Here is a 19,744-nt window from a genome sequence, read left to right as displayed (position 1 = left end):
TTAATGAGTCAAAAGTTTCTCATAGAGATATTTAGGTTAGATTCAATTGAAAAAAAAAAAAAGGAAAAAGAAAACAGATTATTGTGAAAAAAAAAAACACAAAACAAAACCAAGAGTATTAAGAGGCACTTACAGAAAACGATGACACAAAATGCCATCTAGGGTGTTAGAACTTTCTATTTTGTGATGCCTTCTCATTCCTCCTGCAATGCAACTGTCTAGGGTCCTGGTTCTGCCAGTCACTGCTGGAAACCATTTTTGCACTGCAGGCTTGTTCAAGCAAAGACTTACATTAGCACTGACCACAAAGAGTCAAAGGAGGAAAGAAAAACAGCTGATAATAACTAGGCACACAGTTTTCAATGACTTGTGACTTTATCATCCAAAAAGATTATTTTACCTCTTTTACTGCAACGATAACCGAACACCTCACTTCCTAAATGGCCATAGGCCTTTTTGTTGCAGGCCATAAACCATTTAGTCCTGCACGCGGGCCTGAGAATTGAGGCTGGCACTGGCTCAGGTAATCATGAGCCTTCTGAACTCTAAATGCACGGTCCAATTCGACAGAATCTACTATTGTCATTTTATAAAGAAACAATCTGCAGTCAGAAAATGTAGTTTGTTCTACTAGATGGCCCTTCTTACAGCGGAAATAATTATTTTTGACTCAGCTTTAGAGCTAGTTATGTTATTTTACAGTCATCCTGATAACTATTCTATAATTTGCTTGGTTTTGATATTTTATTGGCACATAATAACTGTTCTCATATATTAAGTTTATCACTGTTTTACAGAGGCATGATTATATTTCAATTAGATTTGTATAAAATGCTGAATTGCAAATTATTTTCAAATAGAATGAAATGGTCTATCTTCGTAGTTTCACCCATTCAGACAATTTGATTCATTTGACTTAATACACATGTAAAACAAATTGCTGTAGTAAATTTGCATATAAAATAGCATCAGTCTTAAGGCTCTAATATAAACAATTAGTTCCTCATTTTTATCTTGCAGAAACACTGGTTTCCCGCATAACAAAAATCGACCTGGTAAAGTTTGTATTTCACCATTATGTTAGGGAGGAAATGGTATGTAACAAAAATAGTCCTTTTCTGCCTAGCCATTCTATAATGAAAGGTCCCTAACCCATTTCAAATATATTTTAGAGATATCTACTTGCATGCATTAAGATCAGAAATGCTACAGAAAGTTGCTATAATTCTGAGTTTAACTCATTATTCAGATGGAGCAAAGATTCTACTGGAAATACTATGTTTAATCGTGGACGAATAGGCTTATCTTAATAAGCAGGTCTATAAAAGCTTAATTTTAAAACCACAAAGTTCATGCAATCCTTATTGAAACAAATTTATAATTTGCTCTTGATGGGCCTTAAAAAATCACAAATCCTGAAGACAGTTTATTTTTTTAAAAATGTATTCGTATAGTAGTTTTTCTGTGTCTGAAATATGTCTACAATATCTGAGTCATTAAACAGAATATCAGGTTCATTCTCCCAGCATGTCAATAACCCCAGACCTTGAAGATGACTATAGAAGGCACAGTGGAATTTTGCAAAATCAGTTTCATTGTTGATTTTTCTCACTTGGATATGGTGTAGCATATTGTTATGGGGTGATTTTTGTTGTTGTTGTTGTTGCTGCTGTTTTGTTTTTTTTTTTTCCCCCCGAGACGGAGTCTCGCTCTGTCGCCCAGGCTGGAGTGCAGTGGTGCGATCTCGGCTCACTGCAAGCTCCACCTCCCGGGTTCACGCCATTCTCCCGCGTCAGCCTCCCGAGTAGCTGGGACTACAGGTGCCTGCCACCACTCCCGGCTAATTTTTTATATTTTAGTAGAGACGGGGTTTCAGCATGTTAGCCAGGATGGTCTTGATCTTCTGACCTCGTGATCCGCCCGCCTCGGCCTCCTAAAGGGCTGGGATTACAGGAGTAAGCCACCGTGCCTGGCGGATTTTTTTTTTTTTAACCATCTTTATATGATGATGGACAGCTCTGATCGTGCTTTAGAAATTATTATTAGGAAGTGTTTATAATGTTTAGTATGCCTCTCCAGAATACTTTCTCATCCTTCACAAATCATAGCACAAAAAAAGGCACCTAGTTAGTAGCCAACGAATATTTACTGGTGTATCTATAGAAACCCAGTTGAGCATTGGGATCACAGATATGATACCAGAATAATTTTGAAGACTTAAATATTTTTTGTATGCCAGACATGACCAATACAGCAAAACTGTACTAGAATTCTGTTGCTTGATTTAACGTGTTTGAATAAAAATATATTTGGATTTTACATTGCTAGTGTGTGTGTGTGGGTTTATCTAGGACAGGGAGAGAAAGTGAAATAGATAAAGATTTCTATAATACCTGTAAGATAATATTTATTTCTCTTGTCCATTGAATAAAGTAATGAGCACCTTTAGGTGTAACATCTTTTCTGGTACAAATATCAGCTCTAAGATCTTCCATTAGATGATTCATGAACTGTCCAGAAACAGTACTGACTTTTTTTGAGAAATTCTTTTGCAAATATTGCTTTAAAAACATAAAACTCAAAAGAATGTGCTAACCGAGATTTTCAGTGTGAGACATTTAACAAATAAACTGATATTTCTTATGTAATATGTGGGTATCAAACAACATAATTAAATATTTAATTCGTTTTAAAGTACCAAGAAATCTCTATCTTAAAATTAAATTACATTTTTGCAGATGCTAAGTCTTAAAAATTATTAGGCACTGATTAACATTAAGATAATTTCCCAAATTATAAGTTTAAAGAAAAGTATTTTATTTGTTGAGGGGTACTTTTTGTTTTATTTTACTGATTTACTTATTTATGTAAGGGCTACTTTCTATCCTCAGGATAAACTTGCTCTTTATTACATCATGGTTTTTATTGTTTGAAATACAGGAAGTAGTGTGTCTTCCCCGTTAGCTACAGTCTGATGAGGCATATGATTTCCAGAGCTCTGTATTTTATAAGCTAGTTACTACTGACTTTCTAAAATGCACAGTTGTTGTGGGAGGAAAGGTTCATGGCAAGCAAATACTCCATCTTGTTTTCTGTTTTCACTGGGTCTAGAGAAATTGAAGGTCTGCTGTTTAAATACTTATTAAAAATTTTCAGCCCCCAAATTTACTTTCGTGGGACTTAAATAGCTAAAAATTTTCTCTGCAAGAAACAATTTGTAGCCAGGTAGCACTGATGATAACTTTGTGGTTGTTTATAATTAAGCCAGGACTCTCCCATGGCTTCACCAGTTACAGAACGTCAAGAGGATCTATTATAATCCAGAGTAAATAGCTTTTAAGTTCTTCTGGGATACCTTGTTGAACATGGGTAGGGAGGCAGAGATAAACTAATTGAGCATGTCTTCTCCTCTTAGATGGCAGGATTGATGTTTTTCATAAAACGGAGTCCTCGGCACAGGGCGTCATCAGCACCCACCTGCTGGTGATGGTGCCTCGTAGCAGCTTCGTGACATCAGATAAAAATCAATTAAGCTTTTTCCATAGCAGATGTTTCTCTTTGCTACCTAAAATTAAGCTAAAAACCCATTATGGTCATAAAAATCCCTTGCTGGATTATTATGTGTCATTTAAGACACAACATTAAGGGAAGCTTAAATATTTCTCAAGGATAACAGTTGACAATGAACTTCACATATTTTAACCCATCCGATTCCCTTTCCTCCAAAGTCACACATATTTAAAGAATATTTAGGCTGGGCGTGGTGGCTCACGCCTATAATCCCAGCACTTTGGGAGGCCAAGGCAGGAGGATCACTTGAGCCCAGGAAATTGAGACCAGCCTGTGCAACATGGTTAAAGTCTGTCTCTAAAAAAAAAAAAAAATACAAAAATTAGCCGGGCGTATGGTGCACACCTGTAGCCCCAGCTACTCGGGAGGCCAAGGTGGGAGAATCACTTGAGCCCGGGAGGCGGAGGTTGCACTGAGCTGAGATCACATTACTGCACTCCAGCCTGGGTGACAGAATTAGACACGGTCTCAAGCAAACTAACAAACAAAACAATATTTCATAGCAGAAAGTGGAATTTAAAAAATCTAATTTTGCACAATTTTTATGACCAAATTGATTATAACTTCTCTTATTACCAAACTGCACAGAAAAAGAACTCTCTGAATCTTGTGAGGGAAGACTGATAAATGCTGAATCTGACAATGATAAAATTCACTTGATTTGACTCACATTTCTACACAAGTAAATTGCCTCTTCATATTTCTCTAGCAGAACATCATGAGAATTAGTAAACCTAGAATAAATTGTTAGAAGATAGTGCAAGGAATAAATGTCACCAATTTGTGTTTATTTCTAAGCAAAATGGACATTTTAGAAAATAAACAAATACTGGGATGATCTGGGATCTCTGGGGTCAGGAAATGAGGACCTTCTGTCTTAACCCACAATAACGCTGACAGCCAACACTTTGTGAACTTGAGGAATAATTGGAACAGAAAGACTCTCAAAGGGACTTTGATGCCGCAGGAAATTAATAAGGTGAAGAAGTCTGCTCTTCTGTCACTATTTTTGAAGGGGATTACATCGATGTCATCTAAAAAACCCCAAGGCATACATCTTTAGCACCCATCAGTGAAGGGAAACTTCAAGGAGATTCCTCAGTCCTCTCTTCCCATTTGCCTATTATTTTTAACAGGTTAGATTGCCGGCTCTTGTTTGCTATTTGGTGTGAGTATCAGCAGCACTAGCACACTCAGGCACTGACACCTTCACGTACAAGTAACACGGGGCTCCGATCTCCGTGCTGGTGCTCACTGCTCATTCGAAACATGGGTGTAAATTGAATACTCAGGGGAAAAGACAGAATTTCTTACGATGCTATTGTAAAATCCCATGCTTGGCCGGGCACAGAGGTTTATATCTGTAATCCCAGCACTTTGCGAGGCCGAGGCGGGCAGATCACCTGAGGTCAGGAGTTCAAGACCAGCCTGACCAATATGGAGAAACCTCGTCTCTACAAAAATACAAAAATTAGCTAGGCATGATGGTGTGCGCCTATAATCCCAGCTACCCAGGAGGCTGAGGCAGGAGAATTGCTTGAACCCGGGAGGCGGAGGTTGCAGCGGCCGACATTACGCCATTGTACTCCAGCCTGGGGGACACAGCAAGAGTCTGTCTCAAACATAAATGAAATGAAATGAAATGAAATGAAATAAAATAAAATCCCATGTTCCCCCAGACAAGTTGCACTTGAGAAATCAATCTCTCCTTGCCTGCAGAAAGAGCACTACTAAACGTACAATGTTTACATTTTGCCCTATTTCCTTCACGCACTGGCATATCACCCTCCGACTGCAACCAGTCAGCAACCATGCTGTAAACACACAGACTCTGGACCTAGTATCCAAAATAGTAAGAAGTTTTCCAGGATTTCCAAGGATGAAATAATAATACTCATGTAAAAAGCAAGCCTCTGTTCAGAGTCATGAGTCTAATTCTTTGTTATTCTTCTATGATAACACACAAAACGGCAATTGTTGAATGAAAGAGCAGTGGAGGCAGAAAGAAGGAACTCGAAGTGATTATTGCAGGAATACTTCCATGAGATCAGTACATTATTATGACTTGGCCTGGGAACTTTTGAAAAGAAAGAATTTGACCATTTCTCTGAAAGCTGAAAGGCTGCCTAAACCACATTTAACCAATCAGAATATGGGTTGGAAATGTGTTCTTGATGTCAGTGTGTGGAACACTGAGCAATCGGCCAAATGTGCTATGGTGTGCTTATAATGACTCTCCCCCAGGAACTTACGACCTGTCAATTGCAGCCAATTTGTATTGTCTTCTCCAGAATAGATTATCCCAGGGTAGCTCTGGTAGATGCTTTGATGAATTTTCTTTGTTTTGACTCCAGCAACACTATGTGTTTGGGCATTATTTTGTTTCCCCTTTCTTGTTAAAAAGAAAACGAACCCATAATGAACTTTCTTAAATGTAAGCATGCTACTGTTTCCGTTCAGCTGAACTAATAAAATGAGTATTAATAGGAAATGTTTTGATGGATTCCTTCTAAATGATGATGATTATTGGATGTCTTTAAATGTATTTTAAATGGGGGATGGCGTGCTATCAAAAACCTCTTTTGCTACTTTCTGTGTTTGTGAACAGATAAGCTCAACAACAAAAAGGGAAGAATTTTTTTCTTTGTAATTTATAATAAAATAAAACCAGATTGTTTTGACATTTTTACTATTTTTTTAAAATAGCTGTCTGAAAACAAAACAAAACTAAACCCTTCTTTTATATCCATATTTTGAGGATTCATCTTTATAGAGTTTCAGACTGGTTATTAATAAATTTGACAAAATTTATTGTCAATATATATGATTTTTCAGCAGAGCAAAATTTACTAATTACTATTTAACCAAAATGCTTTTTAAATAATATTTATCCTCAGACTAATCCCCAGGATTCTAATTTTTTACTGAAGAACCATGTAGACAGAGCTGTGATCACAGTGATTTTTGTTTACCCACATTTTAAGTGATTACTTTGCTGCTCTCTAAAATATTCATTGAGTGTAATTTGTTGCTGGCCATATGTACACAGTAGTGCTGTCCAGATCTCAAAGAGATCAGAAAATATCTGAAAGTAGTGTTGCTTTTACCTGATGACACACACTATGAATTCCTGGGGGACACATGAGGAGTGAATGCCACTGGTGTAGGTCATCAGCTGGCCGGCCAACTTCACCCAGAGAACACGTCCCAAGCTCCCAGGCCTCCAGTTCCACTGCTCCCCTGAGTTCTTGTCATCAGTGTCTTTCCTCTATGATGCAATACTCTAGTCTCTGGTCTCCCTGATGTGACTTCTCCTGTCCAAATTCTGTCAAAAACACAAATAAGGTCTTATCACAGCCTGGAAACTCCTCCAAGGACTGGCATCTAAAATGCTTGTACAGCCCACAGGCCGCTGCAGAGTTGGGCGCTTTCTTGCCTCCCTAAATTCATCTCCTATCACCCTCCTCCATTCTCTGTGCCAGAGCTTAGTTGGCCTCCCCTTTTCTCAAATATACTGAGTTTCTTGCTTCCTCCAGACCATTGCACTAGCTATTTTCTCTGCTTGGAAATCTTTTTCTCTAGAATTTGCCATGGCTTACTCTTTTTTAGGACAATGTTGTTTCGGCTCAATGTGATCTTTTGAGGGCCTTTGCTCATCACTCAACCTAAAATAACACCCCACTCAATGACGCTCCATTAGAAACTATCATAAGACTCAGTTTTATTTTCCTTATACTGTTTATCACATGGTCTCTAGGTTTTCATTTTGCTGTTTATTTGTTTACTATATATTTCCTCCTCTGAAGTAAATTTCAGAAGCCTTTGTCAATCCTGTATTCCAAGTGTTTAGACCATTGTCCTGTACAGAATAGTTTTAAAAAAATGTTTGTATTGATACATAATAGATGTACATATTTTCAGGACACATGTGATAATTTAATACATTGATAAAATTTGTAAAGATCAACTCAGTATAATTGAACTATCCATCACCTTAAATATTTGTCTTTATTTTAGAAATATTCAAATTATTTTCTTCTATTTTGAAGTATACATTAGATTATTGTAAACTATAGTCACCCTACTGCTCTGTCAAATACTAGGTCTTATGTCTTCTATCAGAATGTATATTTGTATCCATTTATCAACCTCTCTTCATACTTCCCTCCCCACTACCTTTCCTGGCCCCTGCTAACCACCAATACACTCTTTATCTTCATGAGATTTGCCTTTTGAACCCCCACAGATGCATGAGAACATGAGATATTTGTCTTTCTATGCCTGGCTTATTTCATTTGATATAATGACCTCCAGTTTCATCCATGTTGCTGCAAATGACAGAATTCTCTTTTATGACTGAATGGTATTTAATTATGTATATGTACTATATTTTTGTTATCCATTCATCTATTGATAGACACATAGGTTGATTGGCTTTGTGAATAGTGTTGTAATCAAGATGGGCATGCAGATCTCATCAATATACTAATTTCCTTTCTTTTGGATAGATACCCAGCAGTACAATGGAGCTGGATCATATGGTAGCTCAGTTTTTAGGTTTTTAATGAGGAACCTCCATACTGTTGTCTGTAGTGGCTGTACTAGTTGATATTCCCACCAACAATGTACGAAGGTTTCCCTTTTCTCTAAATCGTTACCACTATGCATTATTGCCTGTCTTTTTGATAAAAGCCATTTTAACTGGGGTGAGAGTATGTCTCAGTTTTAGATCACATTTCTCTGATGATCAGTGATGCTGAACATTTTTTTCATATACCTGTTGGCCGTTTATCTGTTTTCTCTTAAGAACTAACTGATAAGATGTTTTGCCCATTTTTAAATTGGATTATTGTGGTTTTTTTTTTTTTTTGCTGTTGAGTTGTTTGAGTTACTTATATATTCTAGTTATTAATATTGTCACATGGGTAGTTTGCAAATTTTTGCAACCTCCAGCTTCTGGTTTCAAACAATTCTCCTGCCTCAACCTCCTGAGTAGCTGAGACTACAGATACCTGCCACCATGCCTGGCTAATTTTTTGTATTTTTAGTAGAGACGGGGTTTCACCATGTTGGCCAGTATGGTCTCAAACTCCTGACCTCGTGATCTGCCCACCTTGGCCTCCCAAAGTGCTGGGATTACAGGTGTGAGCCACTGTGACTGGCCATTATTATTATTTTTTTATTTTGTCCTTGTCTGGCTTAAATGCCCTCTTCACTGGGGAGAACAGAGATGGGGAATGCAGAAGTAAATAATTTTCAGGGGAAATGAATGAGCCCAAAGAACAATGGCCTAGGACAAAGTTTCTGTGAGCTCCAGGGAGGTAGCCTCACAGGCTATGGGAGAATGAGGGGAGGAAAGTTGTCAATTAGAGCTGATCTTGTTATGCAAATGAAGCACTAGCTCTCAAAAAGAACAGATGCAAGGCTATAGTCTCAGATACTCAGGAGGCTGGGGTGGGAGGATCACTGGAGGCCCAAGAGTTTGAGACAAGCCTGGGCAACATAGCAAAATGCAATCTTTCGGGGGAAAAAAAAAAAAAAGAATAGCTGGGGGCCTGTCATCAGACTCTTAAAAATATTAGACTTTTGGTCTCTCCTGTGTATTTTTCCTACATTTGGACAAGGGTGGGCTTAGAAAAAGACTTTTTGTATCTGCTATTTACTTTGCTGTAGATTTTCTCTACATGTGCAAATGTTCCATAAAAAAGACAACTTTCCAAATCTGTTCCTGTGGTTTGCAGCTTCTCTGAATAGCCATCTTGAAGCATGCCAAAGAAATATATTTTGGGTGAAATATTTTGCTTTCCTTCACAGTTTTACCCATCGCAGTTAATGGCAAATCCATTCTTCCTGTTCCTGAAGCCAAATGATGGACTCCTCCATCTTTCTTACCTCTTCTATATCCAGTTTTTTAGGAAAACCTATATGCTTTTACCTTTTAAATGTATCCAAGACCTTGTACATATCAGTCTCTCCACAGTTACAACCTTGGTGCAGCCACCCTTGTATCTCACCTGGATTATTTCAGTGGCCTCTCAACAGTTCTCCAGTACTTCCAGCCTTGATCTACTGAAGTTTCAACACAAAACCAGAATAATCCTCCAAAAATTCAGCAGCGATCACGTCACTTCTCAGCTTAAACTTTCAGTGGGTTCCTATTTCTCTTCAATTGAAAGCTCAAGACTTCACATCACAGTGGTTTGCAAGATCCTGCACGGTCAGCCTTGCTCTATCACTCCAGTTAATTTCTTCCCGCCCTCTTCTTGTCCTGTCACAGAGCATGGACCCCTCTTTTTCCTGGAGTGATCACATTCCTTCTACAGAGTTTTTGCACTGGCTGCTGCCTCTATGTACAAGTTTAATATCTTTCATGTCCCCATAGAAATTTCTCTTTTTTTTTTAAAAAAAAAAGTGTTTTAGTGTTGCCTTCTCAAGGAGGCTTATCCTGTCTACACCAATGAACTTCTACTCATACTATCCCTCCCCTACTCCCTGCAGTCTCCATTCCCCTTGTTTGATTCTTTTCTCTTGTTGCACTTATCACCTTTAAAATATTTTTGTTGTGTATATTATTATGATTGTTGTTGTTGTTGTTGTTGTTGTTATTTTGAGACGGAGTTTCACTCTTGTCTCCCAGGCTGGAGTGCAGTGGCACGATCTCCGCTCACTGCAATCTTTCAGGTTCAAGCAATTCTCCTGCCTCAGCTTTCCGAGTAGCTGGGACTACAGGCACCCGCCACAACCACGCCCGGCTAATTTTTTGTATTTTTTGTCGAGACGGGGTTTCGCCTTGTTGGGCAGGCTGGTCTCAGACTCCTGACCTCAGGTAATCCGCCCGCCTTGGCCTCCCAAAGTGGTGGGATTACAGGTGTGAGCCACCGCGCCCGGCCTGTTATGTATATTATATGTTATCTTTCACTTACTTGAGAGGAGACTAGTGTGATTAACAAACATTTGTGAATGAGTAAGTGAATAAATGAATGAATGAACCTCACTTTTTCTTTCTGAGGGAGCTATACTGTATTATAAATTTAGTATAAAAAGAGACCTAGTATCTTTCAGTAACAATTCTCCATTCTTAGTTATACAAGTTTATATAGCTCTAAAATGGCCTGAGTCTTTTAAGCCTTTTCCATATTTTTTAGAAAGATATTGCTGGGGCTCATAAAATGACACCCCAAAGTGAAGGCCTCAGAGATGGCCTCAGAAGCAAGCTCTGTGGCAAAAAACCCTCCCTGACTTTCTTCTGCCCTTATGTCTCTGAGCCTCATTCTCTCTTGAGGCTAGACAGAGAAACTAGAAATTTTCTTTCCCTAAGGTGGGTCAGAGAAACCAAAACCCCTTCTCCCAAAGACAGCCATAAAACTTAAGAATATTATTCTAACTTTCCCCCACCATTCTGTGTAAGAACTGGCCATAAAGAAACTGTGACCTACCTTGTTTGACTGTGGGTCAGAAGATCCCCATTCCAGAGAAGGTCCTGCCCCACACCAGAAGGAAAGGAAGCTGCTCAGAGGGGCCAGGAAGAGTCTGGGTGTCCCCACTCAGCCTATTAGCAGTAGATCACACCCTTTAGTTGACTCGTATTTCTACACGCATGTCCATACTTTGTTGTACCTGTCTTAGAGCATTGCCTGGTCTGGTGTTGCATAAAAATGGACAATTTCTCATGTGTCTTTGGGTCTTCATTCTTCATGTAAAACTGTGATCAAACAAATTGGCATGCCATTTCTCCTGTTAATTTGCCTTCTGCCTGTTGATTTTTAGCAAACCTTCAGATGGTGAAGGGGAAGTTTGCACTTTACCCCCACAATATTCCAGCAAATAAGTTTAAAGATGATTTAGAAAATAACCACTATGTCTAGGATGAAAGGCTTCTCTTGAGTTCACAGACACCTGAAAAGATAGGAAAAATTCAAAAATAAGAACAAAATTCCAAATATGAATTTGTATGTGTAATTTCTATTTGGCTTATGAAAAAGCTACATTCCAAAAAATGAATCATTATAAATAAGCTTATGCTATAATCCTGTCAGACCCCATTTTCCCGGCTTTCTAATAATCAAAGAAGCTGTTAATCTAAATGTCTAATTTGTGCAGGACTCATGCTGAATTCAGTGAAATGGCCATTTAATCAAGTCTTTCTTATTTCCTATTTTCTTTATCTTTTATTGCCTTTAATAAGCGAGGTGATCTTCATTCTGAGTCTATAGAACGGTAACTCAAGATGAACTCTTGAACGTGAAATCTGATCGCTGTCTGTGTGATCTGTCTACTTAACGTGAGTACTGGTGGCTCTGACGTAGTACATTTTGTCATGTCTCTAAAAGATTTCTACATCTATATTGAGCTTTTTCATGCAGAAAAATTTTAGTTCATTAGTAAACAAAAGTGAAAAATGTACTCATAAAAGTACAAATAAACCCCTTTACTATTCAACAACCCTATATGTTTATTAAGGCTACAAATTTCATCTGCAGGACCTGGATCTTGAGTGCTCTGTGTTGGAAGAAATGCCACATAGCTGCCTGGGCACTTCCTAAAACGTGAGACACACTGGCTGCAGGGTTTCTTTTGGAGTTTGTTGTCCAACTTAAACTGAAATCATGACTCAAGTTTTATAAGTAAATGGCACTTAGAAATCAATATTTCATTAAGAATTACATTGTTCAATATATACATGAATGTTCACAGATATGAAGTGTAAATGGTTCTCTATATGACATGAAGATTTGTTGTCACTCATAATGTACGTAATGTTTATATTTTCAGGAAAAAAAACCTCCTCAATACAGATTGATGCCCATTAATGACAACAGTTAATCTGAAAAATCAGTCCAGGAATTCTGGCATAACTAATGATGTCATCTTCATGAAGATGTTTAGAACCAGAATTTTAATTACATTTCCCAAATGTTTTACTACTATTTCATTTTAAACAAGAGTATGAAAATTCAAATAGTCAAATACTTTCTTTCTAGTTAAAATTTCAACATTTCCTTTAGCCATGCTAGTGAGCAGATTAGCAGAGACTGTAAGAAATCAGGAGTTGACTTAACGCTATCTATCGAGTTCTCATCTCTGAAATCAGGAGTTGACTTAATGATATCTATTGAGTTCTCATCTCTGAAATCAGGAGTTGACTTAATGATATCTATGGAGTTCTCATCTCTGAAATCAGGAGTTGACTTAATAATATCTATCTAGTTCTCATCTCTAAATCAGGAGTTTACTTGATATCTATCTAGTCCTCCTTGCTATCACAAAGAATTCCTGCTCAAATACAGTTTTAAGTAGTTTTTCACCAAACAATCTATCACCTAAATAGAACTTATTTTGAAAGTTGGTATCACATAAAAATGAGGAGTCTGAGATGGTAGGTCTTCCTGTTTTCCTTCCTTCTTCTTGTAGTCTTTCAGAAAATGATTTTGGTATAGAAAAATATAAAATAAATGAAACAGGACTTCACATACTCTTGGGATAGAAGCACCCCAGGATCCCAAGATACTCCAGTTATCGTCATGCCATAGTTCAGAGGACTGGCAGCAATTGTTTAGAATAAGGATAATTTATTATAGCATTTATTGATATCATAAGTTAGACAGGCCTCATTCCCTGAAACATACATTTAATTACATTTTCTCAATTTTCTTTTAGAAACTTTAAAGTCAGAGCCATTATATGTATAAGATTAAAAGTTCTATCGTGATAATCGACCTACTCTCAAAATCGAGTCAATCTCAATAGATAATAAAGAAGGAGATAAGGCATCCCCAGTTCTAATATTTGTGATAAGGAACAAACAGCAGTTGGAAATATAAAGAAGGTGCATTCTGATCATGTGTTTCTTGCTGGACCTTACCAAGAAATAAGGAGCAATACCAGACCAGATGATGCTCTAAGACAGTGCTTGCTTCAGCTCCTTTCCAGATAACAACTATTCCAATGTGGTGTAAGCATGTGAGTATGTTACCTGAGACAGTGGAATTAAAATTCAAAACTTGCTAGTCATGAGACTTCTGTTATAAAGGGAAATTACTTCATATTTTAAAATATGGACTTCTTTAATAGCTGAAATGAGCTTCTGTAAAAGAAGGATCGTGGCTTGAAAGGGTTGTGAGATTTAAATTAGAAAAACATATCAATTTAGGTAGCACGTGATAGTAATGCAGCAGACGGTCGCTTCCTCTCATCTTATTATTTATCTGTGTTTGCAGTAACCATAAGGGAGCTGTATAACGTAGTGGTTAAGAGAGCAGTTTCCGGAGCCTACATAATAAAAACAAACAAAAACAAAAATAATGACAGCAATAGAGACAAACTGGGTTTAAATATAGAATCAAACAGTAGTTTTGACCTTACTCAGTGTTCCTTCATTGATGAGATAAGGATAATAATAGTGTTAATGCTCTCCAGCTTCACAGCACCAGGAAACTTGTAGTTGGAGAACTGGTTTATTGAAATGTTCCAGTGCGGGGCAACTCACATCATGGGGATCTGGGGGCCACATCAGTAAGAGAATATTAGAAAGAACTGGCAGAATTGGGGTTTATCCTAAGTGATTTTGGAAAAGGCTCAAAGAAGGAAAGCTTTGTTCTGGATGGGATGCTTTTCAGGAGCAGTGGTATTTTTGTGACTCAGTATCTTAATAATTCTCATCCAGAAGACAGGAGGAACAGAGAAGGCTAAAGCTGTCACTGGTAAAGCAGCAGCAGCCTCTCACTTTAGCCAGGATAAGAGGATGTTTGGTGAATTTTGTGGTTTGGAAAATGTTCTTGTTTCTGTCTGGGTTCAGACATGCCTCTGGAGTGGTGATGTTTTTGCCTGGATCCATCCTGGTCAGAGAGTGGTCCTAGCTGATGCTGACGCTGATGCTCTGTGAAATAGTTTATGTGCACAGGAGAACATCAAGGCCCAGCTCATAATGCCAAGCTAGCTCCCAGCTGCCAGAGGCTGTTTTTCTCTTTCTCAGCAGTAATAACCAAAATATGAAAATTCACTTTATCAGCCTAATACCTGATACCTCAAAATGTGTTACCTATTTTTATTTTCATCTTGTACCCAGATTTTTGCCAAGGCAGTCTTAATTTAAAATATTTTGTCTCGTTATCTATAGACTTGATTTTTTATTATGTAAATAGGGAGATGTTTCTTGCCCCCTAAAAGGATGAAAAATGACATCTGCCATAGTTATTTCTCAGCTTTCTGGGTTTTGCCCAGTTGAAAAGAACCTAAGAAGATGACCGAATATATTAATGGATAGATAGAATTGAATAGAGGTTAAGAGCATGGTCTCTGTCTGGACTTAGTCGGCCTGGATTTAAACCCTGGCTCAATCTCAAGCTGACTATATAACCTTGGAAAAATTTTTTTGAACCTTCTGTGCTTTACTATCTTCTGATCTAAAATAATTAAAATAATACAGACCTCATAGTGTCTGCATGAGGATTAAAGAAAATAAAACTTATGAAGTGCTTAGAACCAGTGTCTGGGACATAAAAAACATTAGCAGTAATGTTCAATAAATGTGAGCTATCAGATTAGGTTGCCATTTAACTCTGGCCATTTCATCTAATGATGAGGCGTTCTGGATTTGTTGAGTGTTGATTAAAACAACATATAATTCCCAACCATGAAGGATAAAAAATAATAAAACAACAAATATTCATTGCTTGCAATTCTGCCAGAAACTGCAAAATATATGTAGAAATTGCCTCAGTTCCTGCTTTTAAGGAGTCTGCTATCTCACTAAGAAGTACATGAAGAGATAAATACCTAAAGAAGCCTGTAAGGATTAAGTATAAATGACTGTCACTGACAATAAGAATTGCAATGCTTTTATAGAAGAAGAATTAGCTTTTAGCTAGGGAAGACTGGCAAAATATAGTGGAAGAGATGGCCGATGAGCTGAGTCCTGAAAGATTTATGGAATTTGATCATTCAGATGACAAAAGAGCACTCTAGACAGATCTTCAGGTGCAAATACACATGAGAGGTCAGATAATAAAAGTTACAACAGCAACAACAATACAGAAACGAAAGGTAAGTAGATCACGCACGGAGCATAAAGCCAAGCACTGTGCTAAGCCCTTGAGTTTATCATTTCATCTAGTCTTACGACCTTGTAGGAAAGGTAGCATTATTATCCCCCCTCAGTGAGGAAAACCACATTTAGACAGTTTAATTCACGTGTTTGAGGCTGCTCAACTAGCATGTGCTGGGTCACAGTTTAACCCAGATCCAAAGGGCTCCTTCAACAATCTTTGCATGCATTGTATCACTTGGGGTCCCCAATATCTAGTCCAAGTCAGTGTGACTGTGGTCGGATTATGCAAGACATTTAATGCACTGTCAAGGAAGTTTTGTTTTTTCTTTTATAGAAGGGGGTGATCCATCGCCATTTGGTGCAGTGAAGTGACATGATTATTTTGTAAGGATATTTTCATCAATAATTCTATCTTTTATATTTACACACATATTCTTAAAACACTGGATCACCCCATTCCCAATGATTTTACATAATCACACTGAACTGTTATTTCTTATAAAGAAATAAACCTAAGAGGGTAAGATTGTATTCGACAAATTTTCCTTTCATTCTCATTTGTAGAAGAAGCTTGGCACAAAGCTACAATCCAGATCACATATGAATACTTTGCTCATAAGAATATGAAGCATGTTTTTCCCCAGATTTTAAGCCTCACAGACAGGGACACAGCCCACACATATAGGCCACAGAGAAATTAAAAACAATTAAATCATTAGAATTAGATTTAGCAATGGCAATCAAAGAACAATCCATCTAGAATTATGCTGTTTGGTTGATTATTCACAAAGCAACAAAAGGGGCTAATATTGCTTAATTTGAAAAAAAGGCAAACTGAAGTTTATTTTAACCAATAAACCCATCTGTGTTAGGCATCCAGCTGCTCCCCTTCCATTTGCTAATTACCAAAATGTCCATAATTTATTCATCTCAGGATACACTTATACATCTGTAGGATCATTACTTTGGCGTGTGTAATTGTCTTTGAAATTAAATAAACCAATGAACAAGAGAAAAGATAAAACTCAAGGGAGAGCTATAGATTTAGCAAAAGTTGTTGTTGGATACTAAATAAATTCCAAAACTAAAGAACTTTTATCAAACGGCCAATAGTAACCATTGCATCACTTGCCCGTCATTCCTAAATTTAAATCCTCTAAATGTACATTTGTCATTCTGTGGATTATATTAAATTCACCTCTTCATAGGTTTTTCAATATTTCAATTACCTTTTAAAATTTCACAGCAGCAAAGATCTTGAAAAATAACACTATTCTCAAACCATAATCCTAGCTACCCAGGACTGATTCTGATAGTTGAAAGTTGAGTTCCTTCAAAGGTGTACAAATCTGCATTCTACAGATTACATGTGTGGTTTGGAATTTGCCTTTTAAAATATTAATTAGTATTTCTTTAATTTTAACTTTTTGACTTCCTTCTTTCTGGAACATTCAAGTCTATGAAACCCTTACTATTCTCCCCATCTCCCAGTGATGGAATGAGCCACTGGGAATTGTCTGGGCCTCCATGACTGGAGAGGCCAGCATGACTATCTTACACTGATGAAGGGCACTGGCCCTAGGTAGGGAAGACCTGAGTTTGAACCACTGCCCTGTCATTTAGTGACTATGGGACTTTGGACAAATTATTCACGTTTTCTGATTTTTAATTCTCTACTTTGTAAACAATCCCAGCTCATGAAAATGTTATGTGAAACAATGAACATATATTTTCAGTATGTATTTTCATAATACTTTGAACAATGTCTGCAATAATAATACTCAATAAATGTGAACTCTTATGTTGCAAGTGAACTCAAGCATCAGTAAATTACTGAACTAGAAGACTTTTAATGTCTTTTCCAATGCTGGGGTGATATACTACTCTGATTTTCTGGATTACTTCTTCGTACCTCTCATTTTGCAGGTAACTTATACCACCCGTTTTGCTATTTACCTTCACAGGTGTCTATCTTATTTTCACCTAGATAATAATTTCCTTGAAGGCAGGCAGTGTGTCATATGTTATTGTTATTTTCCCCAGGGCACTATGGAGCACAATTTCCTATACAGAGCAGATTTTCTGTTGATGATACTAAGTGCCTTAGACACACTTCTCTCGCATCCTGTCAGTAGTAATTAATTAAGATTACCTAGATGTCTCTGTTATTCCTTGAGAGTAAGGTAAGTGCCTTGAAGAGTGTGGGAGGCCACACAGTGTTCTAAAGGTTCCTTTTATTCTCCAAGAGGAGTTTAGGCACCAGAAACATCTGGCATATTAAATGAGAATTTACTTGTTTTTTGCCTGAATTTGCCTAAAAATTCATAGAGTGACATTTGCCTAAAAATTCATAGAGCTTGAACCAAATAATACTTTGATGGCTTCCTGCATCTGTAACACTGAGGAAAATCAAGTGCTATTTTTCAGATAGTTTGAAAATACTTGTAAAGGGTGGTTTCAGAGCTAATATGAAAAAAGGAACAGGACTCACTGCAGGGCACAGATGGTTCCAAAGGACTGTGCAAGCATCAGCAGGACATACTAAGCTCTGAAACAACCTGTATTTGTCTATTCTCATGCTGCTAATAAAGATATACCCCAAACTGAGTAATTTATAAAGGAAAGAGGTTTAATGCACACACAGTTCCACATGGCTGGAGAAGCCTCACAATCATGGTGGAAGGCAAATGAGAAGCAAAGTCATGTCTTACACGGCAGCAAGCAGGAGAGCATGTGCAGGGCAGCTGCCCTTTAAAAAACCATCAGATCTTGTGAGACTCATGCACTATCATGAGAACGGCATGGGAAAGACCCGCCCCCATGATTCCATTACCTCTCACCGGGTGTTTCCCACTACATATGTGGGCACTGTGAGAGCTACAATTCAAGATGAGATATGGGTGGGAACACAGCCAAACTATATAATTCTGTCCCTGAACCCTCCCAATTCTCATGTCCTTACATTTCAAAACCAATCATGCCTTCCCAACAGTCCCCTGAAGTCTTAACTCATTTCAGCATTAACTCAAAAGTCCACAGTCTAAGGTCTCATCTGAAACAAGGCTAGTCCTTGCCGCCTATCAGCCTGTAAAATCAAAAGCAAGTTGGTTACTTCCTAGATACAATGGGGGTACAGCCATTGGGTAAATACGTTGGTTACTTCCTAGATACAATGGGGGTACAGCCATTGGGTAAATACAGCCATTCCAAATGGGAGAAATTGGCCAAAACAAAGAGAATACAGGTACCATGCAAGTTGGAAATCCAGCAGGGCAGTCAAATCTTAAAGCTCTAAAATGATCTCTTTTGACTCTATGTCTCACATCCAGGTCACGCTGATGACCTGGTGGGCTCCCACAGCCTTGAACATCTCTGCCTCTGTGGCTTTACAGGGTACAGCCCCACTCCTGGCTGCTTTCCCAGGCTGGCATTGCGTGTCTGTGGCTTTTCCATGTGCACCATGCAAGCTGTTGGTGGATCTACCATTCTGGGGTCTGGAGGATGGTGGCCCTTTTCTCACAGCTCCACCAGGCAGTGCCCCAGTGGGGACTCTGTGTGGGACCTCCCACACTACATTTTCCTTCTGTGCTGCCCTAGCAGTGGTTCTCCATGAGGGCTCTGCTCCTGCAGTGCACCTCTGCCTGGACATCGAGGAATTTCCGTACATCCTTTGAAATCTAGGCTGAGGTTCCCAAAGCTCAGTTCTTGACTTCTGTGCACCTGAAGGCCCAACACTGCAGGTAGGATGCCAAGGCTTAGGGCTTGCACCCTCTGAAGCAATGGTCTGAGTTGTACGTTGGCCCCTTTTGGCCATGGCTGGGATGCCGGCCACCAAGTCCTGAGACTGCACAAAGCAGCCAGGCCCTGAGCTCAGCCCGTTAAACCATTTTTTTTCCTCCTAGGCCTCCAGGCCTGTGATGGGAGGGGCTGCCATGAAGACCTCTAACATGTCTTGGAGACATTTTCTCCATTGTCTTGGCGATAAATATTTGGCTTCTCATTACTTATGCAAATTTATGCAGCTGGCTTGAGTTTCTCCTCAGAAAATGGGTTTTTCTTTTTTGTTGTTTTTTGAGATGGAGTCGCCCTCTATTGCCCAGGCTGGAGTGCAGTGGCACAATCTCAGCT

General features: G+C 38.3%; 1 long non-coding RNA gene across 1 annotated transcript in view; it reads right to left on the bottom strand.

Annotated features, from left to right (window-relative positions):
- Positions 1-4,339: 4,339 nt before the first annotated feature.
- LOC129143802 (uncharacterized) overlaps positions 4,340-19,744 on the bottom strand; it is a 40,167-nt gene continuing 24,762 nt past the window's right edge. The window contains exons 2-3 of the long non-coding RNA XR_008547694.1: positions 11,007-11,466; positions 4,340-6,895 (exon numbers count right to left, since the gene is read on the bottom strand). This is a non-coding gene — a long non-coding RNA (uncharacterized LOC129143802). The remainder of the gene's footprint in view (positions 6,896-11,006; positions 11,467-19,744) is intronic.

The sequence above is a fragment of the Pan troglodytes genome, chromosome 3 (genome assembly GCF_028858775.2).
Source record: "Pan troglodytes isolate AG18354 chromosome 3, NHGRI_mPanTro3-v2.0_pri, whole genome shotgun sequence".
NCBI lineage: Eukaryota > Metazoa > Chordata > Mammalia > Primates > Hominidae > Pan > Pan troglodytes.
The sequence above is the reverse complement of the archived record's forward strand: the minus strand, read 5'-3'. Positions and strand labels throughout refer to the sequence as shown.